Genomic DNA, 26,713 nt, shown 5'->3' on the forward strand with positions numbered 1-26,713 from the left:
CCCCAGATGAAGTTGCCCACGTCCAGCCTCAGCGCCCAGTACTTTTTGTTGCCTCCTCCGACCTGCACTGTGTGGGTGGGGCGGCAGGGGCGGGAGGAGTGGCGGGCAGGGGACGGGGAGAGGCTGGTCTCAGTGTTGGTGGGCGGGCAGCCCTCTTCTGGTAGGGCTCGCGCTTGTCCCCATCTTGTGGCGTTTATTCCAGTTGTCCCAGGAGATTCCCATGGTCGGCGCGAGCTGCAAAGAGCCTCCCTAACTTGTATATCCAAACTTGGACTCTTCAGAGCTCTGATTCCGTATTACCTACTGTCCTTCACATTCCATCCTGATCATCCTTTTTACCACATGCTCCCTACATTCTGAGGTTTAAATCCTAGAGTCCAGGGATATGACAGTTAAGAGGAGGGGTCTGACCTAGATGGGAGAGAAGATGATGAGTTATCTTTTGAATCCGTTGAGTTTGAGGTGCTAGAGTGACTCTTGGGTGAAGCTGTTCAGAAGGCCACCAACCAGGACAGCCAGGGGCCCAGGGCAGGAGTTCCAGGGCTAAGAGGGAATGATCTCTAGTCCAGAGAAATAAGTGGCAGGGAGTTTGGCAAAGTGCAGTGGTTTAAAGAGTACAATGGCAGGCAGTACAAAGGGCAGGAAGAAAGCTAGGGAGGATATGATATAAATTTTCCCCCCCACCTTTCCTGCTAAAAGTCAGGAAAACTTGAGTTCAAATCCACCCTTAGACACTTACTAGCTGTGTGGTCTTCCTAAGTCACTTAACCACTGCCTGGCTAAGTTTCCTCTTCAGTACAATGGGGATAAAAACAGCACCTACCTCCCAGAGCTGCTGTAAGGATCAAATGAAACCATCTTTGTCACGTGCTTTGCAAACTTGAAAGCCCTATGTAAATGTGAGCTGTTGTTATTATTGGGCAGCTAGGTGGCACAGTGGATAGAGTGCCAGGCCTGCAGTCAGGACTCATCTTCAAATCGGGCCTCAGACTATGCCCAAAGGGCTATGTAACTGTGCATACCCTTGAATCCAGCAATACCACTGCTGGGTTTATATCCTAAAGACATACCTCCAAAGAAAAAAAGACCAATTTGCTCTTTTTGTGCTGGCTAAGAATTGGAAATCAAAGGAATGCCCATCAATTGGGGAATGGCTAAACAAGCTGTGGTATATGATGACGGAATATTTTTGTGCTATGAGAAATGACAAGCAGGATGACTTTAGAAAGGCCTGGAAAGACATGTATGAACTGATGTATAGAGAAGAGAGCAGAACCAAGAGAACATTGTGCACACAGACAGCAATATTGTTTGATGAAGAACTGAAAGACTTAGCTATTCTCAACAATACAATGATCTAAGACAATCCCAAAAGACAATTGATGAAACATACTATCCACCTCCAAAGAAAGAACTGATATTGATGAAACACAGACTGAAGCATGCTATTTTCACTTTCTTTCATTTTTTTCTTTTATTCAAGTTTTCTTATACAAAATGACTAATATGGTAATGCTTTACATAATCATACATGTATAACCTATATCTGATTGCCTACCACCTCAGGGAAGGGTCAGGGGAGGGAGGGAAGGAGGGATAAAAATTGGAACCCAAAACTATAAATAAAAATGTTTATTACTTTAAAAAATTATCTGGCCTCAGACACTTACTAGCTGTGTGATCCTGGGCAAATCACACCAGTATCTTTGCAAAAAAAAACCCCAAAACCCAAATGGAGTTGGACACAATTGAAAATGACTGAACAGGGGCAGCTAGGTGGCGCAGTGGATAGAGCACCGGCCCTGGAGTCAGGAGTACCTGAGTTTAAATCTGGCCTCAGACACTTAACACTTTCTAGCTGTGTGACCCTGGGCAAGTCACTTAATCCCAATTGCCTCACTAAAAAAAAAAAAAAGAAAATGACTGCACAAATGCAAATTATTATTATCATCATACTACCTCTATAATTTCTCTCCTATATCTTCTTTCACTTCCTTTCTCAGTTCAGACCCTCCTCTAGAAAATTGAAATTCTTTTCCTAATTGGTCTTTCTAATTCCAACCTCTAATTTCTCCAGCCTACTCTTCACATAGCTGACAAAATAATCTTCCAAATATGCAAGTCTTGCTATGTCACTCTACTCCTTCAAAGCCCTTAGTAGCTCCCTATTACTTATGAGATAAAATAGAAACTTGTCAACAGGCCCAAGCTTGCCTTTATATCCTTATTTGACACTTGTCATGTCTTGCTCCTCAATTACACCAGTATGCTATTCTAAAGGGATGGCTCCAATAAGGCTTCTGTTGGCTGTCTGCTTTGTACCTTCACAGCATATAGTAGACTAGATATGGAGTTGCCATTCCATCACACTGGTGCAGTGGGAAGAGCACTGGGTTGAGATTCAGGAAATCTGGGTTATAGACCTGGCTACTCTACTTGGTGACCTTGGACAAGTGATCTCACCATGTTGCTAACTTGGCAATAAAATGGGGTTAATAATATCAAGACATAATAGAAAGTGTCCTTAATTAGAAGTCAGGAAGGCTGGTTTCAGATTAGAGTTCTGACACTTAGAACATAGGATTAAGAACCTCAAGGAATCTTGGATATTAGTTAGTCTACTTTGTTCACTTTCCAAATGAGGAAACAGAGCCATAACTAGGGTGGGATGACTAAGACTTTGCTTTAGGCTGCCTAATTTAGATAGCACTGACCACTCTTATGTAGCAGTATAGAATTTGCATAGTTTAGTCCTTAGCAAGAATAATTATTTAAAATAGAAAGCTACCAGAAGGTGTGTTCCTCACCCTGTCCTGCCCTCAAATGTGGCATTTTCAGAAGCAGTCTTGCACTGGGGTCTTTGACTCCCCACAGTGTCTTGTTTTGCTTGTCCCCTCCCTTTAATGGACTATATGTTCCATACTGCTTGCCCCAGGAGTGGTTACAAAAATTCTTCGTTTTGTCTGTGATTGAAACCATGGCCCAGAGAAGGAAAGTAACTAACTCAAGGTTGCTCGGGTATACAGAGTGAAAGAGCCATCTTTAGACTCCAAATTCACTACATTTTTCACTGTGCCATATTATTCTTGACTGTGTAGCCATCATTGAGTCCCTTTACCTCTCTGTGCCTCAATTTCTTCATTTGCAAAAGTGAAAAATTAATACCTGAATTCCTTACCTTACTGGGTTGTGAGGAAATTACTCTGTAAACCTTAAAATGGTATAGAAATGTTGCATTATTGTCTGCTGAGGTAAGGGATGCCAAAGTGTTCTAGAAAGCACTAAGCATGTTTTGTGTGTGTGTGTGTGTGTGTGTGTGTGTGTGTGAAATTAGTTGCCTATTTACCTTCTGGGGGAGTGCAACTCTTTTCTCTTTCCCTGTTAGGCCTCTGTTCTGGTGAATTCTCCATGAAGTTTCACAATTTGAAAACTAAAATGAGATTAAGACTCAGGAATTTGTACTGGAAGAAGCATTTGAAGACAGAAGTCCAGAGAATATGAAGTCAGAGGATCTGGGCTCTAGTCCTACTCTCTACTACCTGGGCCCTGTTTCCAACTAGAAAATGAGAGGATTGGGCTAGAGCTGGGGCTTTTAACCTTTTATGCCACGTAAGCCTTTGGCATTCAGTCTGGGGAAGCCCATGGACCCCTTCTGAGAAGAATGCTTTTAAATAATTGAAGGAAATGCTAAATTTCAATTAGAGATGAATGAAAATGAAGATGTCATTTTTTTCCTCCTCTAAGTTCACAGATCCCCTGAAATATATCCATGGACCTAAGCAAGAACCACTACTCTAGAGCAGGAATTGTTAAACTACTGTCTGTGGGCCAAATATGGCCTCCTGCCAGCCTTTGCACCACCCTAAGAGCTAAGAATGGCTTTTATTTAAAAATGTAAAAGCCATTCTTAGCCTGAGTTTGGGCTGTACAAAAGCAGGTTGCCAGCAATTTGGCCCTCATGATGTAGTTTGCTGATCCTCTGTTCTAGAGGGTCTCCAAGGCCACTAAATCCTATGGCTCCCTGGCCTGAGCCAGGGTTTGAATTTAGATGGGGAAAGAGGTTTAGCATTATAGGGTAATATACTTTGGGTATGGTCCAGCACTACTTCTTTAGGGATTTGTCCCAAAGTTTGTTCATGTTTAAAAAGACTAGTTGAGTGACAAATGGAAATAGTATGGATTTAAACATATATGTGTATGAGTGTATATTTGTGTATGTTTATAGATATTTATATATATATCTATCTGTCTGTCTATTTATCCATACACCACACATACACACACACACACACACACACACACATATCCTAGTTTAACTATAGTCTTCTTTAGGGCAAGGCCAGAGAGGGTGGGGTAAAAAATGCACAGCAGAGAACAAAAGAAAATCTAGAAGGAAGCAAAGAAAAGCTGGGTAACTTTGAAAACAATGTGTAGTATTTATTATGTAGGTTTTCTTAAAATGGACATTTATTATTTTATATTGAATCTTGGCCTACGTTCTGCTGCGTACATGGAAATGTTCCCCCCCCTACCCACCCCACTCCCCGCCCTCCTTTTCTTTTTTTTTTTATATAAGTTTAAAATGAATAAAAAGATTACAAAAAAAGACTAGTGATCCCTACTATCCCTATGTGTGGATATAGTAGAAAAAATTGATAGCAGGAAATAGGACCTCTAAATACCCAACTTTGAACTTAGGGAGAAGGCTACTTGAAATGGGACTCAGAAACACAGTTTCCAATGAAAAACAAATAGTGAACCCTAGCCCATTTTCCCACAGACTATTTTGGAAAAGGAACCAAAGAGATTTCTTAGTGTTTTCCAGCAATAATCAGAAAGTTAGTGCATACCATATGAAATGGACAGGACATAGTAAGAATCCAAATTCAAATGTCCTATTCAATATTTAAGGGAGATCAAAGAGAACTGACCTTAGCCATGGACTGAGTTCTTTGAGTGGCTGAAAGGCAGGTCCAAAGCCAACTTGGATCACAGAAAGATACTTCCTAGGTCTTTCACAGTCCCATGAAGAAATTTAAAGTGACCCTTGAGTACCAAAGGAACATGTATCTCAAGTTTAGAGTTCCAGAAAACTAGAAATGTCTAGTTTTGGCAGCTAGGTGGTATAGACAATAGAGTGCCGGGTCTGGAGTCACGAAGACTCATTTTCCTAAGTTCAAATCGGGCTTCAGACACTTACTAGTTGTGTGACCCTGGGCAAGTCACATAACCCTTTTCACTTCTGTTCTTCATCAGTAAAATGAGCTGGAGAAGGAAATGGCAAACCACTTCAGTATATTTAGAAAACCCCAACTGGGATCATGAAGAGTTGGACATAACTGAAAAAACTACAGAACATCCATCCATCTATCTATCTATCTATCTATCTATCTATCTATCTATCTATCTATCTATCTATCTATCTATCTATCTATCTATCTATCATCTCTATATAGAGATAACATCTATCTCTATCTATCTCTATCTCTAACTATAATTTACTGAGAACTGACAGATCTTCACCTATTCTCCATTCTCAGGCCAATGAAGTGCCTAGGGCTGACCAATCTTTGTCAGTTCCAGACTCTTGATTTGTTTTATGGATCTCCCAAACAAACTATCCCCTCCCAAAGATTCCCAGGCCTATTTCCTGGACTTCAAGTTATATAAAAAAGGTTCATTTACATTAAGTAGTTTCTATCTGTGAGAAACTTACTTTTTCCAAGAGCAGTCTCATAGCTCCCTCTGTTCTGTTACCCCATATAAACCCTGTCCTCAGTCCCCATCTTTGGGTATTCCTAGCAATCTACTTTGTGATACTCTGAGTTATATCTCCTCTGCCCTGATTAAAGACCCTGATTCTCCTATATTGATTGTTTCATTAATTTTCAGGTTGACAATATACACACACATATATGTGTGTTTATATATATATACATACATACATATATATGTGTATGTGTGTGTGTGTGTGTATACAGAGAGAGACCAAGGGCAAAGACAGACAGAGAGAGAGAGAGAGAGAGAGAGAAAGAGAAGAGAGAGAGCTTTAGAATTTACAAAGGGTTTTATATACATTATCTCATTTGTTCTTGGAAATGATCCTAAGTAGCAGAGCTGGACCTGTCATTTCCTCATAAGAATGGGGATTTCCCAATGTGGAAATGCCCTTTACTAATGCAGATCAGCAATTCCTCAGTAGTTTAAAGAATTGCCTCAGACACTTAGGGGTTAAGTGGTCACACAGCTAGTCTGTGTCAGAGGCAGGACTTGAATTCAGATCTTCCTAACTCTAAGCCTGGCACTCTAGTCACTATCTTACACTGTCGTTCTCTGAAGCAGGCACTAGAGATATCACTGCACTTTACCCATGAGAAAACTAGAGGTTATGACATGGCTGTAGCCACAGGGGAATAGGGGTAACAGGTGTAAGAGTTAGGCTTTGAATCCAATGCTGCCTTAGTCTCCTCTATGCTATGCTGAGTACTTAAGCTTGGGTGAGAAGATAGAGAACATCAGAGATAAAACCACTGTCAGCTGCAAAGAACATCCTGACCAAGACCCTCTTTTTTATTTTTGTTGTTCAGTCATTCTTCAGTTGTATCTGACTCTTTTTTACCCCATTTGGGGTTTTCTTGGCAAAGATAATGGAGTGGGGGGCAGCTAGGTGGCTTAGTGGATAAAGCACTGGCCCTGGATTCCTGAGTTCAAATCCAGCCTCAGACACTTGACACTTACTAGTTGTGTGACACTGGGCAAGTCACTTAAATCCTCATTGCCCTGCAAAAAACCCCAACAAAACAAAATATAATGGAGTGGTTTGCTTTTTCCTTCTCCAGCTCATTTTACAGATGAGGAAAGTGAGACAGTGTTAAGTGACTTAACCAAGGGTCACATAGCTAGTAAATGTCTGAGGCTAGATTTGAACTCAGGAAGAGGAGTCTTCCTGATTTCAGGCCTGGTGCTCTATTCACTGAGTCATCTAGCTTCCCTCTTTTTACCTGTGAGAAAACTAAGGCTCAGAGGGATTAAATGACTTGCCTGGGGGCAGCTATGTGGCACAGTGGATAAAGCACTGGTCCTGGATTCAGGAGGACCTGAGTTCAAATCTGGCCTCAGACACTTGACACTTACTAGCTGTATGACCCTGGGCAAGTTACTAAACCCTCATTGCCCCACCAAAAATAAAAAACAAAAACAAAAGATAAATAAATAAATTACTTCTCTGGTCATGCAAATCTCAGAGCTAGGACTAGAGCCCAGGCTTCCTGCCTTTTACTACACTTCTCTCTTCAAATCCCATGGAGGTATTTATATAACCCAATCTTACTCAGTCCCTCATCTCCATTTCTTAGCCAATGGTAATGGTTTCACATTCTTTGTGATTTTTATTAGAAACCTCAGAAAGCTAAGAAAGGGGAGGGCCATGGTACAGTTCTGGACACAGAAGGGCTCAGTGAATTTATAGCTGAAATAATTCTGCTTAAATGCTTCCTCTTCTCAGGGGAGAAAACCTAGTCTTTCCATCTCTAGCAGTGATGGAAAAGGATAAAAAAAAAAGCACTCTTTTGACTTAATTCCTATTATGAAATGGTTTGAGCTATTTTAGATCAGATTGGAAAACCCTTCTCTATTGGGGGGTGGAGCAGGGCTCTAAGGCCTAACCCCAAGAAATTGGTGCTCTGGTGCTGGGCCAGTGAGCCGTGTCTGTGCCCACACAGGCACTCATGCAGACAATGACACTCTTGACAATTTTGTTGGGGTGTGGGGGTGTTACATGGATGAGAGCATTACTGACCTCTGCTGTTTCATAGCAGTAAAAGCAGCTCAAGTGTCAGCATAGCCTTCTCCTTGGGTGGGAGAAACTGAAAAAGTGGCCTTGGGAGGGTCCTTCCAGCCTCTGAAGCCTGCCTCAAGCACTGGCCCTAACCTGGCAGCCTCCACCTCCTCCTAGCTTGTCTTGGCATCACTGTCTTACAAGGCCTCTGACAAGTTTGTATCAAAGATCTTTGCTTGGCTTCAGAGCTGGTAGAACTCAACTCACAGAATGTTGTTTATCCTTAGTCTTCTCCCTGCTACTGTTGTGGGAATACAGTGGGACCCCAAGAAACCTAAAGATCCCAACCTCCAAGGCCAAGGAAAAAACAGCTCTCTCTCCTACCTCAGGTAGGAGGTGTGGCAGGACATGACCCTGCTATGCTGATAAACAATATGAAGGTCTTCAAGATGATATACAAGATATGGATGGGTGCTGCATATCTTACTGATGTCCCATTATTCCGAAATCCTCTCTCTGTTGTTGCATTTCCCTCCCAGTTCTTTGTAATGCCCTTCCCTCCCTTTTGTTTTATAAAGATACAAAAGACCATGTCTTCTCTTACTCCGGGGGACAGTCACCAAGGTGATCTGTTGATCTGTTCCCCAGCCCATATATTCCTCTCCTAATAAATCTATTTTTATTTTACAAGATTTGTGATGAGCCTCCAATTCTTTGGGTGAGCTATCCCCAAATACAGGTTGCAAATCTCCCCCAAATCTTCATTCAGAAACCAATCTTCCATTTACACTCTATATATCTTGTATGTACATAGTCATTACCATATTATCTCCATGGTTAGAATGTAAACATCTCAATGACAGGGACTGGGTTTTTGCTTTTCTTTGTATCCCCAGTGCTTCCTTGCTACAGTGCTTGGCCTACCACATAGTAAACTCTAATGAGTATTTGTTGACTGACTGACTGTCAGATTGACCAATCAGCCATCTCTCCACTGGGTCTTGTCAAGTAAGTACTGAAGGCCAAGGACCCAATTTAGAGAACCCTTCCTAACTTTCTTAACAACTTCCTATGCCCAGCAGGGGAGGCAGCCTTCAGAATTATCTGGCTGCTGTTCAGAGTACTGAATCTAAAAACAAAGAAATCATCTGTAAATGAGAGGTTTAGAGCACTGGTCCCTGGGTTCACTTTTCTTTCATAGCAGTAATAAGATTTAGAGCCAAATAGGATAGCAGGCTTCCCGAAGACAAATCCCCTTCATCTTTAGGATGAGGAACTGAGGTTGGGAGGGGGGAGGTGCCTTGCTCAGAATCACATAGATTGTAAAATCAGAAGCATGGTCTTGTGGATGGGGCACCAGATGTCATTCTCAGAGTCAGAAAGGCCTGGGTTCAAAAGAAGGAGGTTGAACTCCACAGTTGTTGAGGTGGCCATCTTTGTGACGATGAACCTCTCAAAATCTAGGCTGCCTTATCCTTAGCTACCAAACAGAACATTAATGCTGGAAGCCTGTCTGGCTTGGTCAAATCTGTCAGAGCTCAGGTTCCACAGGGGTAGCTTTGAGAAACCAGTATCACCTTTTTGCCACACCTGCAGCATGGGAAGAAGTCCTTAGTGGAAAGTTGTTTTTAGCTGGAATCATCCTCTTAAAGAAAAGCATCCCATTCCACATCTTGTTCTCTGCCCTCCAAGTAGAACAGATACATTCCCTGCCATCCAGTTCCATCAAGCTTTAGACTCTAATTGATTAAGGGTAATCCAGGGCTAAATGTATCCAATGCCAAAGAAAACACTGAAGAGTAATTGAAATACTGTACAGCCAGTGACTTTGCAGGCAGCATTGTAGAGTGGGTAGAATTGCTGGCCTCGGAATTAGACCATGTAGCAGAAGGGTCCAGTGGAAAGAGGACTGGATTGGGAGTCATCTCATAGTCAGGCCATACCCAGAGACAGAGGAAGGCCTGCCACAGTGTTGACATTTAAAGTGTTCCCCAAGCTCCATAGTGGCCTGAAATTCTTTGTATCAGCATCGCTTTTTAGGACCAGACTTCTGAACCTTTATTTATTTATTTTTTTGGCATGTCCTGGCCCCCTTTATCAGTAGTAAAGCCTATGGACTCTTTCTCAGAATAATGCTTTTAAAGAATGAAAGAAATGCTAAATTTCAGTTAAAGGTGAATGAAAATGAAGATGTAATTTTTCCCATCTAAGTTCATGGAACCCCTGAAAGCTATTCACAGAGCCCAGTTTAAGAATCCCTGGTCTAGAGGGAGCTGGTGGTGCAGTGGATAATGTTGTTCACCTTTCATTTCAAAGAGAGCCAATGACATTATGGGCTGATGTCTGACTTGCTAGTGAATTGGATTTAATTGTTGTGCAGAGTTGCACAAAGTCTTCAGCCTCACTTTCCCTTCCAAAGCCATCCAAGTTCAGTGGCAGGACAAAAGTCCAGGCAATGGCTTGGGATACGGCAGGTGACCTTGGGGTCTGATATCTGACCAAGTTCTAAGCACTCCACAGTGCCTGCTTCAGCCACCTTCATGACTGTTGGAACAAATTTTTCTCATCTACCCATTCCACCAGGGAAAATCTTCATACACTTGGGGTAAACATTCCCTCAACTCATCAACAAGTTTGAGCCCTGTTGGTTTCCCTTAACCTGGTTTAGCCTGTTTGCTAAACCAGGCTGTGGCTGCTGTGCATCCTATAATTTCTTAGAGCCATAGTTATGTAGGAGGCAAAAAGGGGTTAATAGAAAAACCTAAGACCCAAGCTTTAATTCAGATATTAGCTCTAAAAGGGAGTCAGATCCCAGTTAATGGATAACTTATGTTAGGTTCTCGTACCCATAGTGATCAACATCCATAATGGACCAGAATGGGTCAGGTCAAAATAACAATAAAGGAAAAAGACGAACTATAGAAATTCTAATGAAAAATGATTATATTTTGAAACTAGCCATGGGAATCAGAAAGAGACATGTGCAGAAAAGGCCAAATTTGTCCGTAGATTCACCTTATGATGTGTAAACCCCCAAAACACACCTCCACTGAAAAAAGGTACCCACCTCAGGGGTTGCCTTAGGACCCCCAGGAACTCCAAATTGGGATAAGCCCTCCCCTGAAACACCCCTAAGTGGAGAATACTATAATGAGAAGGACAGGGCCTCCCCTGTACCTCCCCAAGGTGGAGATTATTATAATGAGACTGATAATCAATTTATCCATACTATAAATATAACTGTCTTTCCTTTCACTATTGGAGAGATACCTTTCCAATATTTTGGTTCCCTCCCTGTGATCACTCACAGTATTGCAATAAAACTTGGGAAACTGAGTCACTGAGTCTTGTAATTCTTTAGGGATAACTCACAATCAATTTGACCCCAAGATTCCAGCCCACATCAATAGGTGAGAGTTTGGTAAAGGTAGACACTAGGGGGTAACTAGGTGGTGTAGTGGATAAAGCACTAGTCCTGGATTCAGGAGGATTTGAGTTCAAATCTGGCTTCAGACACTTGACACTTACTAGCTGTGTGACCTTGGTTAAGACACTTAACCCTCATTGCCCCACCAAAAAAAAAAAAAAAGGTAGACACTAAAGGTTGATAAAGAGCCCTGAAAAGGGATTGTCAAGTACTCATACCAGAGATGCTAGTCCTCCCTGAATATTCTATAGACCCCACAGTGGATAGTATGCTGGGCCTAGAATCAGGAAGACCCTAGTTCAAATCCAGCCTCAGACATTATCTGTGTGACTCTGGGCAAGCCACTTCTGTTTGTTTCAGTTTCCTCAATTGGAAAATGGAGATGATAATCGTACTTACCTCCCAGGGTTGTTGTGAGGATCAAATGTGATAATATTTGTGAAAAGTGCTTAGTATAGTTCCTGGAACATAGTAGGTTCTATATAAATGATTATGAAAACATTTTTTAGAAAACAGTGGAATCACAGTGAATGCCAAAAATCATTGGACCAGAAGTTAGGAGTTTTAAGTTCTATTGCTAGCTTTTCTATACAAAGACTCTGGGTCCTTGGGCAAGTCACTGAATTACTCCAGATCTCAATTTCTTCCTTTGTAAAATGGAGTTGAACTTGATAATGACTGAAGCCCCTCTCAAATCTAAATCTTGTGGTTTGTAAATTCAGCCATTTAGATCTGAACGTGGAGAAGAGGCTTTCTGGAACTGTCACACTTGGCAGTTTTTTTTTTTTTTTTTTACCCTGGAAGCCTGACATCCAAATTGTGAGATAAAACTTTGTCTCTGTGAAGCATATCTCAGGCTTCAGTGAGTTGTCATTGCAGGTATTTCTCAAGGTTCCCCCCCCCCCAACCCTGCAGTTGGTTGGGAGTATCTTGATAATTCTGGAACTTCCTCACATAGGAGCCACCCCCTTCTCCTAAGTATAAGGGTGGTCCTAGATACAGAAGTAGAATGACATATGGGAGGGTCCTAGCATCCCAGCAGAATGCAACCTTCTTCTCCCCCTCTCCCTGCCCCCCCAACCCCTAGAACCTCCTGATTCAGGAGACAAAGGAACTTTCGAATTTGTCTTAAATGTGGACTTGGATGTGTAGAATGATTCATCCAGAGAGTATGTCCTTCATTTCTGAGTTGAAAAGAAAATGGAAATTGTCAGAGGTGTTTCAGGAGGACAGCACTAACCAAACTGGGAATGTTTTAAAAAGAAAAATGAGACCCATTCCTAAAATAGTGACATTAAAAGCAAATGGGAGAAAAATAATCTTGGAAAGGGGTGACCTAGTTAGTAAAATAGCATCCATTTATGATCAGTCACTCAAGAAGAGCAATGAAAATGACTGAAAACTGGAAAAGAGGGCCTGGTAAGGACAACTAAAGGAATTAGGGCTTGCTGTCTCTGGGAAGAGAAGGCTGAGAGGGCAGGATAACTTAACTATAATCTCCAAAGGTAGCTAGGGAAGTTCTGTGGAAATACTATGTGATGTTAATGAACTGTGGCCTATATTTAGATGCATTTTTATTTGAGGCCCCCTGGGAAAGGTGTACCACTGACAGCCCTAGGCATTCTGTGGGAGACCTAGGAAAGTATCTTGAGGTCAGGGACTTCCTCACTTTTGTCTTTGTATTCCCAATGGCTACCACAAAGTAGACACTTAATATCCAGTTTTTGAATAGTTCTAATTATTATCATCATCACAGTTGACATTGAAATAGACCTGTAAGATGTATAACACCTTTATATAATTATCATAATAGAAGCTCATAAGAACATACCTTTATGTAATTATCACAATAGAAGCTCATAAGAACACTGTGTGAAAAGTGCTGTTATTAACTTCCTTTCACAGCTGGGGAAATTGAGGATAAGAGAAGTGCAGTGACTTGCTCAGGGTCACACAATGACCTTGAACCCAGGTTTTCCTGACTCAAAGTCCTATCCACTGTGCTACACTGTGTTGCATCATATCAAAACCTTGCTGGAACAGGGCTCCTAACAAGCCCATGTGATGAGTAAAACATGGTTATCTCTTTTCCTACAGATAAGGAAAGGAGCAAAGACATGGGAAGCAAATTGTCCAAACTCAAATATCTAGGTCTAGCTGAGTTCCCAGATTTCCTGCCTTCTATTTCATGAGTTTTTCTATTAAACCGCAGGAGTTATCTTTGTTTCATCCTGGAATCCAAATGAAAATGGTGAATGACAGAAGGGAGGACTTAAGTTAGATGTTTAAGCAAACATTTCCTTTAAATAAGGGCTGGGGAAACCCAGGATATGTTCATCAATGTTAGTTGGACAATCTCTTTTCATGGAAACCCCCAGGAATATGATTCCTGTTCAAATGCTTAGAGCTGTCATCTTGGCAGAGGGATGGACTAGGCAACTTTGGAATGTCACTCCCAGGCTTATTATTCAATCCTATCTAACAAACATTTATTTACATAATGAGCTTTTAATCTAATTTCCATAGGGGTTTTTTAAGTGTGAAAGATTCTGGAAAGCTTGTCCAAATAGGAATCCAAGATGGGTGATGAAGACTGTGTCTGAAGTGCTGGAGCATTTCTAATGCAGCTCAATAACAATTCAATTAAGAAGTTCTTTACCTCTGTGCCTACATAATGGAAACTCCAGGAAGACTTAGGGAAGCAAAGTGTAACGTCTCAAGGTGGAATTCATCCAGTATTTTAAAATAGATATTTCCTCTAAAGGGTCTTGCTTTCAACATACCTCATAGTCATCTGACTCCATTATCAAGGTTTCATCAGCTGGCCTATAAATTGATAATTGATGTGTCCTTTTCTCTCTTGGATGTTCTCTCCCCTGGGCTTAGGCTGGCATGGGTTCTGAGGCTCCAGGTCTAATTATGATGACTTCAAGGAGCACAGATCAGTTGGTGGGGGCAGGGTAGTCCCCTTTCTAGAGGGACAGGGAAGGAGAGACCACAGGGCAATAGCCAAAACAGGGTAATTGTGGTCATTGCCACATTAATGGGAATGTGGTTGATAGGATGATTCTCTTTTTTGTTTTTGATCTAGACTTGTGATTTTATGGGTGTGGGGAAACTGAGACAGATTAGCAATTCACTTGTTCCTTAAATTCCGAAGTTGTTGTGAGGATTAAATGAGACTATATATATATATATATATATATATATACTTATATTTATAAAGTGCTTAGCATATAGTAGTATAGTATTTCATAATTGTTTTTTCTTTCTTTATTCCTCTGCATGGCTTCCTCAAAGCTCTAAAGAATCATTAATGTGTGTCCAGGAGGGACTCCGAGGCAATGGTGTACATATTGGGTAAGTTTTGTTGGGAAAAGAATGGGATAGAAAGGGAGTACTCTGGAGGCCAAACATAAATATTGCTTTACAATGTGAAAAAAAGAATGGGGGCTACTTAGCTGAAAACTGTTTAGCTGCATTTTCATTTCTGGTCCTCTGGGAAAGGTGCACCACTGAACACCTTATCCCCCTATGACAGCCCCAGGCATTCTGTGAGAGACCCAGGATCAACAGATCCTAAGATACAGTGAACTGTCACAGAATTTAAGAAGTATTGACTTATGGATTACATCTGGCAGGGTTGCCCTCAATCATATTTCTTCCTGTCAGATTCTCACCCTGGCTCTGCCTCAGCAAGATGCTGAGGTTAGATGGGAAGGCCATTAGATCTAAATGGGTTTTTACTAAGGGAAAATTGTGCTCATTGAGTACATTGTATTGAGCTCTGTGGACCCTGTTGGAGCTTAGAGGTACTTTCACTTCTGTGTATGGGTATTTATTGGTAGGGAGCTGACATAAAGAACAGCATTATCTACTTCTCTCTCCTGCCTCTCCTCCCCCTCCTTTCCTTGTTGTCTTTTAATTTCTCTCTCTCCTACCCCTTTCATCCCTTTTTCTTATCTTTCCCTCCCTCCTCCTTTCCTCTTCCCTCATTTTCCCTGACCTCCTCTTTTTCTCTTCAGTCTCCCTCTCTCCTTGCCTCTCCCTTCTTAGTAAGCCCCAGTACATGTTGGTGCTGTCTGATTCTAGTTTTCTATGCTTCTGAGATGAAGCATAGACAGCTGATTCAAGATTTGAGGATTTACTGGGACATGGCTGCCAGGAAGTCATAACAAGTCTTTGAGAAAAGTTTCTCTTTTTGAGTGATAGTTGACTAAGACAGCAGTTTGGGTGGAGGGGGAGTTCATAGGGAGGGCAGACCAACCTCAGATACACCAGTTAGCTCTTTGCCAAGTCTAGGTCAAGGCTCTGAACAGGTCTGGCTTTTCCCATAGGCAGAATAGACTTTTGTGGCATAATATGAGAGACTGCCCCACCCATGGGTTTGAAATACTAACAGTAAAAGGTCATTGCTTGTGATAGTCCCTCTATGGAGAAAGTGCCTTTAGGATACAGATATATTATCTGAGAGGGATAATGGTAATACCTTCCATTTATATCAGTACTTTAAGACTATAAAGAGCTATCCCAAGCATTATCTTGTCTCAATCCCACAATAATCTTGTAATAGTACTATTTTACAGATGAGGAAACTGAGGTGCAGAGAAATGAAATGGCCCATCCATGTTACCTCCCAATGTGGATAATATATTATTAATCTATTAATTCTTGGGGATGGCAGAGTGGTATACTAGAAAGAATACTAATGAGGAAATCAGGAGAACTAAATTCTAGTCCCACATATGTCTTAGAATTTCCATCTGTTAACTGAAGACATTGGACTAGACAATCTTTAAGATCTTTTCAATATCCTATGATTCTGATGCCTGACAGTTATTAAAGTTTTCACCTTAGTGGGACATTAGTTTAGCTGACTAGCTGGTGGTTGTCTTAGAAAGCAGAGGGGAGGGGCCCAAGTGTTGTTGAGATAGAAGAGAGACACCATTTGGTACAGAGGTACAGAGGCTGGGAAACTTAACAGAGAAGTCTTGATAAGATGTCACAAAAGGGACTTTAGATGGCTTGGGGCAGGGTATGAAATCTCTATTTTGAATCAACAATCTTCCCAGGTTCCCATTTCTTTCTCTTGTTACCACAAGACCAGGCCCCAGCCCTAGGCCCAGCCCCAGGCTTGGCTGGCTTTCTCTGATCCACACTTTTTTCCTGAGGTGAACCACATCATTTACAGCTGTTCCTTAAATGGGCCAGTCTCTATCTCCCTTGACAGGTGACTGTAGAAAGAAAAATTGGGAGGGGGGAGCCAGCTGTAGCTTTGGGTACTGAACTCTAGACTAGACTAGCTCAAGGGTCAAAGTAATCATATCCACTCATATCATATCCACCATTTGCCTGGGTGCAAACAGAATTTTCTCCTGAAAAAAGGGGGGAAAGTAAAAAGAAAATTCTAGTTTGCTTCTTCATCCTGATTAAAGAGGCAAAACTCAGGAAGAGACAGTTAAAAAGGAATTTATTAGTAAAGTAAAGCATCACGCGTTGGTAGGCCTACCAGTGGGCTGACCAGGGATTCAAACTGAGCACTGCTTTTATTCACAGGAGTAAGCTTCTTCCATATAAGGACAAAGGTATTTTGTTTGGATCACACATTAATGAGGAGGTAGAATTAGTGCCACCTTAGCTCCTCCCTAAGTATTTTGATTGGCCCACTGTTTCAAATGAGGAGATGGGGTTAGTGAGCATGTGTGGCAGCTGCTGTCATATCCTCATTATGAGGAGATGGGATTAGTGCCAAAGGGATAGAATTAGTGCATGTAGGACCACCTTTCCCCACCAGCTGTCTATACATAGCTAAGGTCAAGCAAGGTTAAAATATGTGGTCATCTTAGAATGACTGCATTAGTGACTGATTTTACACAATAACCCCCTTTTGTGCTAACCATACTAATGGTGTAGTACCACAATTGGGTCTATATCACTCCTTTGTCTTCAAATGCATCATCCTAATCTTTGCTGCTTGTGAAGAATCGATTTGAGCAAGCATTAGTGACTGTAAGCTAGGAACTTAAACTAGTAGCAGTAAACAAGTATACTGTGGCTGTGAGTATCACAAAAACCACAATCCTATGTTTTTTTCAATGTCATGAAAATTAAACAATTTTTGTTAAGCAGATTTAAAATCTCATATATCTCTTAAGGAAAGAAACCTTATTAAATAGGCTTTATAAGTAAACTAAGTCAGGTTACAGATTAAACCACTTAGAGGGACTCACCAAGTACTAATTTGAGAGGGGAGATTTACATATCACTAAGGTCACCAAGAAAACTCAGTAAATATAAACACCATGAAACAAACAAACAAAGCCAAAGTAATATAATAATTATCATCAATATTAAATAACATCAAGCCTCCTTGTAACCTGGTAACCTATTCTCAATGTTCATTTAATTAGCACATTTCACCTTCAATTTTAGGTGTCCTATATCTGGTCCCTGGAAACATTTTCCTTTGAACATTCTGGAATAGTCCTTGTTCTTAGGGCAGTTCTGAAAGAAGCTCCTCCTAGTAGATCTGCTTCTTTGGTTAAAATTCACTTGTAGAGGTTCCCAGGCAATTTTGCTAAAATCTGCCAGTAATAAGAATCAGTATAATTTAGTACAACTTCCTAAATTTGCTTTTCCAGTAACTAGTTCATGGGGTGAAAACTAGCTCAAACTATGAATTTAACCCTATTGACAATAGAGCTATAAGAAGAACAACAAACCAGTAACCTATAATTCACCTCAAACTTCAGAAAATACCAATTATTTTTTTTTACATACCATTTGCACTTTCTTTCTTTACTTAATATGTACAATGCCATCAAGAGGCTGAAGGAAGAATCTTTAAAAAAATCCATGGAGGCCTGACTTGTAAAATGAGTCCTTCTGTTTCTTAATATTATCAGACATGGACTTTAAAATAGGAAAAAGAAAGAAAAAAAGATTTACAATCCATTACAATTATTAACACAATTTTATACACAAAATCCTTAATCCAATTTTGAGAACTTATTACTAAAACATACTCAGTGTTCCCAGTAGAAACATTTGGAAACCAATCAAATATATCTCCTAGTTCTTAGATTTCTAAAGTCTAATCTTGCTTATTTCACAAAGTTTACTACTTCATTAAATTAAAAAAATTTTTTACATGTTTGTCTTAGCCCCCCTTTTTGAGGATACACACATATATTTAGATTATTTTCATATCATCTTCAAGGATTGAAATATTTTAAGGACTGAATCTTATTCATCAATATAACTATTAGTAAGGAAATGGCAAGCCTGAGAACTAATTTACCTAGTTGCATAGGATATGGAGTTGACTGCAGATACAGAAGAAAAATAGTAATATCTTTCATATTTGTGTCCATTATGGTAACCAAGATATTCTAGTATTAATTTATTAATTAATAGATTTAGTATTGCAATGACAAAAACTTCCACTGTTTTCCTGCCCTCATTATAGTAATTTGCTATGAAAGAAAAAAAAAGAGACATGGGTATGACAATATTAAGACTGTTCTTTCAAGGACACAGATTGATCTGGCACAAGCCTTTATAACAGGAGAAAAACTCTTCTTATTTCTGATCCAAGGCAAGAGTCATAGAATAAAAGCCAATCACATAGCAAAGTTCTACATTATTCACAGGGTATCATATCCAGGTTCAGAATTAACCATGTGAAAAAATTTTCTGTTCTGAAAGGAAATAGTACAATGGGGAATTGAGTCAAGAGGATCCTACCTTTGCCTATGCATTCAAGACCAATATGGAATAACATTTATATAGCTCTTAATGTATGTCAGGCACTATACTAAGCACTTTACAATTATTATGTCACTTGATCCTTATAACAACCCTGGAAGGGGGATGCTCTTATTATCCCCTTTACAGATTAGGAAACTTTGGTAAACAAGTGAATATACTTGCTTAAGGTCAAAGAGCTAATAAATTTCTGAGACTGGATTTGAACCCAGGCTTTCCTGATCCATGCATTTTCCCCAGTGTATTGCCTTAATGCTAAATAGCAAATGGGTTTTGCATTAAGTTCTGATTTACCATTGTTATCCTAATAGGAGAACACATCTTACTTTAAATGTGACCATGTTATAATTTGGTTTCAGGATAAATTTCAACCAAATCAAATCTGAATTTGTAATCACTAATGGCTGGTCAAAATCTCCTTTCCCAAGGGCCATTAGCTGCCAGCACCTCGAATTTCAGGACCTACTATATTGAATTGTTAAAAAAAAGATTTTGTGGTGGCACTCTCACCTCCTCATAATACTTTTTTGGTTCTTTTAAAATTGTCCAATGAACCCAATCAATTCCTTCTGTTTTAATCTAAGCCCATTTGGATACTTTAAGAAGGTGGACAAAGTATACATCTCACCTTTCCCCAGACCTTTCTGGTTTTAACTGAAGCCCTAAGGTGATGGGGGAAAGGGCTCTATGTGGCAGTCTCTCATTCCCATCCCCTCATCAGAATCATGAGATTCTGAGGATCCTGATAAGTCTTTTGAATGGTCCTTCAAGAATGGAGTTTTCTTATGCTACTCAAATGATTTTCATGCTTCAAATGTACTTATAAGAGTTTCCATTTGGTTAATGTTATAACTTGATAGAATCCTGTTTTTTTCTGGAATTGCTAATGGGCATTTCTCAAAAAGTTTCTCAAATCCTTCTTATCTCAATCGAATCAAGCACTTCTCAAACCTCTTTCCAAAAAACTCCAAACCCTTTACTTTCACATTCTCCATTCACACTGTCAGTGCAACCAGACTTTCTTTAGCTTTCTACCCATTCTCTTTTCATATCTATTTGCTTAAACTTTCTTCCTTTCTTTTTATATCCCTCCTCTGGTGGATTTTAATTAAAGCTTACCAACTTTAAAATTAATCTTTCATTTTACAGTATGATTCTTAACTTCTTTTTACCTTCACTATTATTCTCATCTAACATTCTACTGAATCTCATACAATACCAATTTTTACTTTTGGAGTTGCATAGTCTATTTAAATGTTGGTACCTTACCTAAACGATTAAATTCTGTTGAATCATTTCAAAGTAGCTTCAGTTCTGCTTATTCTCTTGTAGTTGAAATCAACCTCTATTAGATTTCTCTCTCTCTTTCTCTCTCTATGTATGTATGTATGTATGTATGTATGTATGTACGTATCTATCTATCTATCTAGATAGATAGATATCTCCTCCTCCAGGAAGGGAAGAGTAGCTGTTTGCACCTAATCTTAATTCTAGCTACAAACCTCTAAAAAATCCAGTAAAGTGTTTTAGTAGTTACAAAAATCTTTAAACTATCAGTTGGAAGTTTGCAGTAAAGATATTACATTTTAGTTACAAATTTTATTTGCTAGTTTACAATACCATAAATTTCTACAAATCAGGAACAAGATATCCTTCTTTTTCTTTTCTGTCTTTATTGCTGCAATCTTCAACCTGGTCAGGGTTGTGAAAGCAGAGAGAAAGAAAGAATCTTGATTACTGATAGTTGGGAGAGCTGTTTTGAGACTCCACCCATCAAAGCTCCCTTTCTGTGCTTGTCTCACAGCAGTTTTTTTTTTTAATGAGTAAAAGTGCTCCCCTTCAAAGTTTTCCAAGGTTAAAAAAAAAAGACCTTGTGAACTTCTGAAGTGGAAGCTCTATCAAGCTCACCTCACTGCTTACATCACCACCTGGGACCTGCCAAAATCTTTACTTCCTTCTTCTTTGATTATTCTGTACAAAAGTGAGTTCTTTAGAGTGCCATGGCTTATAACATGCACAAATGATAAAAATCAAAAGTTCCATATTTATGTGGCTAAATTTGTTTTCCACTATTATAAACGTTGGTTACCTTGTCCCCTCTATATTGGACATTGCCTGTCAAACTTTCAATATCTTTCCCTTTTCCTAAGCTTTTAACAGCTTGCCTAATGAGAGTCAGCAAGAGGCTTACTCTGTACTGATGCTGTATTGGTACTAGTATCCCCTTATCCTTTCTGTTCCTAGGCAACCTAACATTGGGTAAGGGCATGTATGCACCAACTGCCTTTCCCCTCATATGCCCTTCCTTTTATTTGTGCACAAGTGAGAAAGAATCAGTTTGGGTTTGGGACTGATTTCTCCTTATGCTTCCTTAGTTTTCGAGAGTTTAATTATTTGACCACTTTGGGGAATCAGCTCTGAATCATGATTGGGCAACGGCCTGAGTACCACTGTGGGAGGAGAGCAGGCTCACTTTCAGTTATGGTCATGGGTAAAGGTCCCTCAAAGAAGACTTCTGGCTTGACTTATCAGATTGTTAAAAAGAAAATTCTATGTTTGGGCCATTGCTCTGATTTAAGAGGCAAAACTCAGTTAAAAAGGAGTTTATTAAGACACTGAGACAGTGGACCAAGCCAGTCAAGGTTCAAACAGAGCCACTGCTTTTATAGTTGTGAGGCTTCCATATAAGGGCAAAGGTACTTTGATTGGATCATGAAATCCTAAAGAGGTGGGAATAGGGCCACCCCAGCTTCTTCCTAAGTATTTGATTGGCCTACGTTTCAAATGAGGTACAGAGCAGACAAGCAAGGTTAAAATATGGAGACACTTCGGAATGAATCTGCATTAGTGACTGATTTCACACAGCACATTTATCATTTTATCACCATTGTCATATTCCCCTGGCACAGGGAGATGTGTTTAAAAAAATACCTTGCTATGAAGAATGCTTGAGAAAAAGATTAGGATCCTGTAATCTTACTTGGACCACTACTCCATGGTCAAATGAATGGAAAGAATATTGGCATAAGAGTCAGAAGATCTGAGTTCACATTTCTGTCCTGGAATTTACTGGACAACCCTGATCAAGTTACTTAAGTATGTTTGTGCCTCAGTGCCCTCATTTGTAAAAAGAATAATATTGGCATTTACCTCTAGGCTTTTTGTGAGCCAAGAACTTTGTAAATGTTAAAATATTTTGGCTTCATCCTCACATAAAGAAGAGCCGTGTTTCTGGAAGACTATGTCTGCAAAGGGCACGCCCTGGCATTCCTTACCAAGCTGGAAAAGCTCCTGTGACTGACCCCATGACCACCTGTGTTTGTCAGTGGAGACCCAGCCTAACAAAGGACTATGAAGCTTAGCCTCAGATGATGGAGATTTTGGGCCAGGGTAACCCAGGTAGATACAAGCTATTATTATCATGATCATTACAGCTTGCTCATCTACAATCAATTCAAAGCATCATAGAATCAGGGATTTTGAGTTGGAAGGGACTCTTAGTCCAAAGCTTCTTAGACTGTGGGTTGTGACCCTATATGGGGTCACATCCCAGAATGTGGGGTTGTGAAAAATTTGGCAACAGCAAAAGGTGATGTATACCTATTTTATATTCCTCTATACCCTGGGTCATGTAAAAATTTCTTGGGCAAAAAGGGAACATAGGGTCACAAGTGAAAAAATTTTAAGAAGTTTCGATCTAGTCCAATCCATATATGAAAGAAATCCCCCAACTATAACACAATTGACAAGTGGTCATCCAGCATCTTCTTGAAAGACCTCCCAAAAAGGGGGAACCCACCAGCTCTTGAGGAAGGCTATTCCTCTTTGGAAAGCTCTGATTAATTCTTCAATCTGTCCACTGACCAGCCAATTAGCATTTATTAAGCTTTTGCTCTGTGCTGGAAATGCTCTCCCCACCCTGGCTTCCTTCAAGACTCAGCTCAAATTTCATTTTCTTTGGGAGGGCCTTTCCTTTTCCCTTCCCTCTTGCACTTATTTATACTGTATATATCTCATAAGTACAATTTCCTACATGTTATCTCCTCCATTAGAATGTGCCCTTGAGCAGGGACTGTATTCATGCCTTTCTTTGTATCTTTAGCACTTATCATGCCAGACACTTTTCAGCTGCTTTAATTGTTAAGAAGTTTTTTTCCTGACATAGAAGAACCTAAATTGACCTCCTTTACATCTCTAACCATTACTCCTACTTCTGCCCGCTGGGGCCAAAGAGAAAAAGTCTAATCCCTCCCTCACTTGGCAACTCTTCACATCCTTGAATGCAGTTATTCTGTCCCCATTGAGTCTGCTTTTCTCCAGGCTAAAACCTGTCCCATTATTCCTTCAGTTCATCCTCATAGATCATAGATTCAAGGCTCTCTGCAATCCTGGTTGCTGTCCTCTGGAATCTCTCTAGATTACCAATGTCCTTTCTAAACCATGATGCCCAGAACACAATATTCCAGATGAGGTCTATTGAGGACAGAATACAGTGTGACTAGCCTTATTCCTGGAAGCTACGCCTCTCAATGCAGGCTAAGATGGCATTAACATTTTGGCTTCCATATCCCACTGCTGACTCACATTGAGCTTGCAGTCCACAAAAACCTCCAGATCCTTTTCAGAACAGCTAATATCTATCCATACCATCATGTTCTCATATTTGCTAAATTGATATTTTGTACCCAGGGTACGAGGTACCTAGGTTTTGCCATGGATAGAGTGCTAGACCATGAGACAGGGAAGACCTGAGTTCAAATCTTACTTCAGACACTAACTAGCTATGTGACTCTGGGGCAAGTCATTTATTTAATCTCTGTCTGCTTCAATTTTGTTACCTGTAAAGTGTGGATAATAATAGCACCTAACTCCCAGAGTTGTTGTGAGGATAAAATAATATTTGTAAAGAACTTTTAAACCTTAAAATGCTATGTATAGAATATATAATATAAATATAAAAGCTGATAGAAATGCTATTGTTATGATTATTACTATTATCATTATTATTTTTCCTATTGAGGTTCATCTTATTTGATTCAGCTCAGTGTACTAGCTTGTCAAAATCCTTCTGAATCTTGACTGTCATTCACTGTGTTGGCTATCTTTCCCAGCTTGGTCCTAGCTACAAATTTGCTCAGCATATCATCTATGCCTTTCATTTTATCATGCAATTTATGCCTCTCGATTCAAGTCAGCAAACATTTACTGAGCACCTATGATATTCCAGTCACTGAACATATTGAGAGGAAATAAGACATACTCCCTGCCCTCATGGAGTTGACAGTTTAATTAGAGGATGAGGCATGTATAGAAACAACTGTAAACTTTAAGTAGTTTGCTAGATGGATATACTCCCTCCATATTACAGACTATATGCCATCCATGGCTTTTCATCCCATGGTTCTGAATCCATGTACTTATATAGATTCTTTCTAGGGTTGCAACCCAAGGAAGTCTTTTTCTTGGTCTTTTAGTATTTCTTGGAAGCTTTGGATGTAGGGGCCCTGAGGTTGATTTCCTCATCTGAGGCTGCACCCTGATCTTCCTTGTTGCTGAAAAAGCTTTCTGTAGTTTTGAACTTTCTTTGTTTGCTCATCTTTTATAGATTTTAAACTCTCCACTGGGGGTAGTGGGGGGGGGTGGGGCCTGCTTCTCAGCTCTACTCTTGTTCCCAGCTTCAGTGGGTCCCAGGTATTTTGGTTTGAGGGAGGTCCGGTTTTGCTCTCATCTAGGTCTTTTAGTATTTCATGGATTTCCAGGCATCTGTCCTTTATTGATTGCTTTGGCTCTAGGCAGCTAAGTGATACAGTGAATAGAGCACTGGACCCAGAGTCAGGAAGACTCATCCTTGTGAGTTCAAATTCAGCCTCAGATACTTACTAGCTGTATGACTCTGGGCAAGTCACTTAATCCTGTTTGCCTCTGTTTCCTCATCTGTAAAAAGATCTGAAGAAGGAAATGGCAAACAACTCCAGTATCTTTACCAAGAAAGCTCCAAATGAAGTCACAAAGAGACACGATTGAAATGCAAAATTGGCTACAGGCCTGACCTATCTCCTTTTCTAGTCACATAGATCCTTTATTATGTCTTTAACATCACTTCTTATACTCATGGTACTGCTGAAACTTTGCTACTGCTGACTGTCATTCACCAGGTGCCTCTGCAATTTGTATTCTTTGAAGATAATGGTAGTTGATGATTTGTAGCCATTTAATGTTACTTGGAAAATGTCATTGTTAAAAAGAAACAAGGAAGGAACCAAACATTTATTAAGCACCTACTACATGATGTAAACACTTTACAAATATCTCATTTGATTTTCACAACAACCTGGGAGGCAGGTGCTATTATTATCCTTATTTTATGGTTGAGAAAACTAGGGCAGACAGAGGTTAAGTGACTGTCTCAGAGTCATATAGCAATTAAATATCTGTGGCCAGATTTAAATTTGAATCTTCCTGACTTCAGGCTTATTGCTTTATCCATTGATCCACTTAACTACCTATAAAAGATATTTTTTTTTCCTGTCAAGAAACAACATGTAATCATTCAAAGTATTACACAATTTCCAGTGCAATTCTGTCAAATCCTTTCTTAATATTTGGCTGTAGGTTCAGCTTATTGTCTATCCACAGACCTTGTGATATTGATGGACTAACTCACTGGCCTAATCATCCAACAATATACCCTTGTCTGTGCAATGCAAACTCTTCCTGACCTTGGTTTTTCTGGCCTGGATTTCCAGGCCATTCTCTGTTGAATGACCAATGAGCTCACTGAGAGGCCTCTGTGGTGTTTGGGTTTGAGGCAAGAAACATGTTAGAAAATGATAAAGTGCAAAGGATAAGTCAAATATGTGATGCCTAAGATATTCGGGGGAGGGGGGCAGATTGTTTCCAGTGAGGGGAAATCAAGGAAGGCCCCATGAAGGAGGTCATAAGTGAACTTGTGTAGAACCTTAGAACCAGTTTCTTTGGTAAATGGAATAGATAGACATGGTTAGTGCCTCCTGAGTGTTATGGACAAATACTCTAAGGAACCTTCAGTGGCCTGGAGTCAGGAAGACTCATCTTTCTGAGTTCATATTTGGCCTCAGATACTCACTAGCTGTGTGACCCTGGGCAAGTCACCTAACCCTGTTTGCCTCAGTTTCCTCATCTGTCAAATAAGGTAAAGAAGGAAATGGCAAACCACTCCAGTATCTTTGCTAAGAAAACCCTAAATGGGGTCATGGAGAGTCAGACATGACTGAAAGTGACTGAACAACCACCAACCACCACCAATAGATTTAAATCTGGAAGGAACTTTGGTGGTCATCTAGTCCAATGCCTTCTCTTTATAAATGAGGAAACTGAGGCCTACTGAATATTACAGAAAAAAATGTCCTTAGGAGAGTCTTTAGGAGTCTGGTCTTTGTCCTGTAGGAATGAGGATCTATTTAATGTTTCTGGGCAAAGGAGGGGTAGATGACAGATGCCTGGCCTGGACCTCTAGGGATTTGGAATCAAATAGTTGGGAAAGTGGGATTCAACTTATGAAAACTGAATTTAAATGAAAGTGTTGAGGGCTATGGATTATAGATTTAGATCTGGAAGGGATTTTAGTGGCCATTGAACTCAATGCCTTTCTTTTATAGAGGAGGAAACTAAAGCAAGCAGAGGATAAATCACTTGTCCAGGGACACACAGCTAATAAGTGTCTGATGAGAGAATTCAACCCAAATCTTCTTATATGTGCCTTC

The 26,713-nt window shown here is 40.1% G+C and overlaps 1 long non-coding RNA gene across 1 annotated transcript in view; it reads left to right on the plus strand.

Annotated features, from left to right (window-relative positions):
* LOC122739738 overlaps positions 1-26,713 on the plus strand; it is a 118,504-nt gene that overhangs the window by 88,892 nt on the left and 2,899 nt on the right. The window contains exon 2 of the long non-coding RNA XR_006354674.1: positions 14,505-14,564. This is a non-coding gene — a long non-coding RNA (uncharacterized LOC122739738). The remainder of the gene's footprint in view (positions 1-14,504; positions 14,565-26,713) is intronic.

The sequence above is a fragment of the Dromiciops gliroides genome, chromosome 2 (assembly GCF_019393635.1).
Source record: "Dromiciops gliroides isolate mDroGli1 chromosome 2, mDroGli1.pri, whole genome shotgun sequence".
NCBI classification, from domain to species: Eukaryota; Metazoa; Chordata; class Mammalia; order Microbiotheria; family Microbiotheriidae; genus Dromiciops; species Dromiciops gliroides.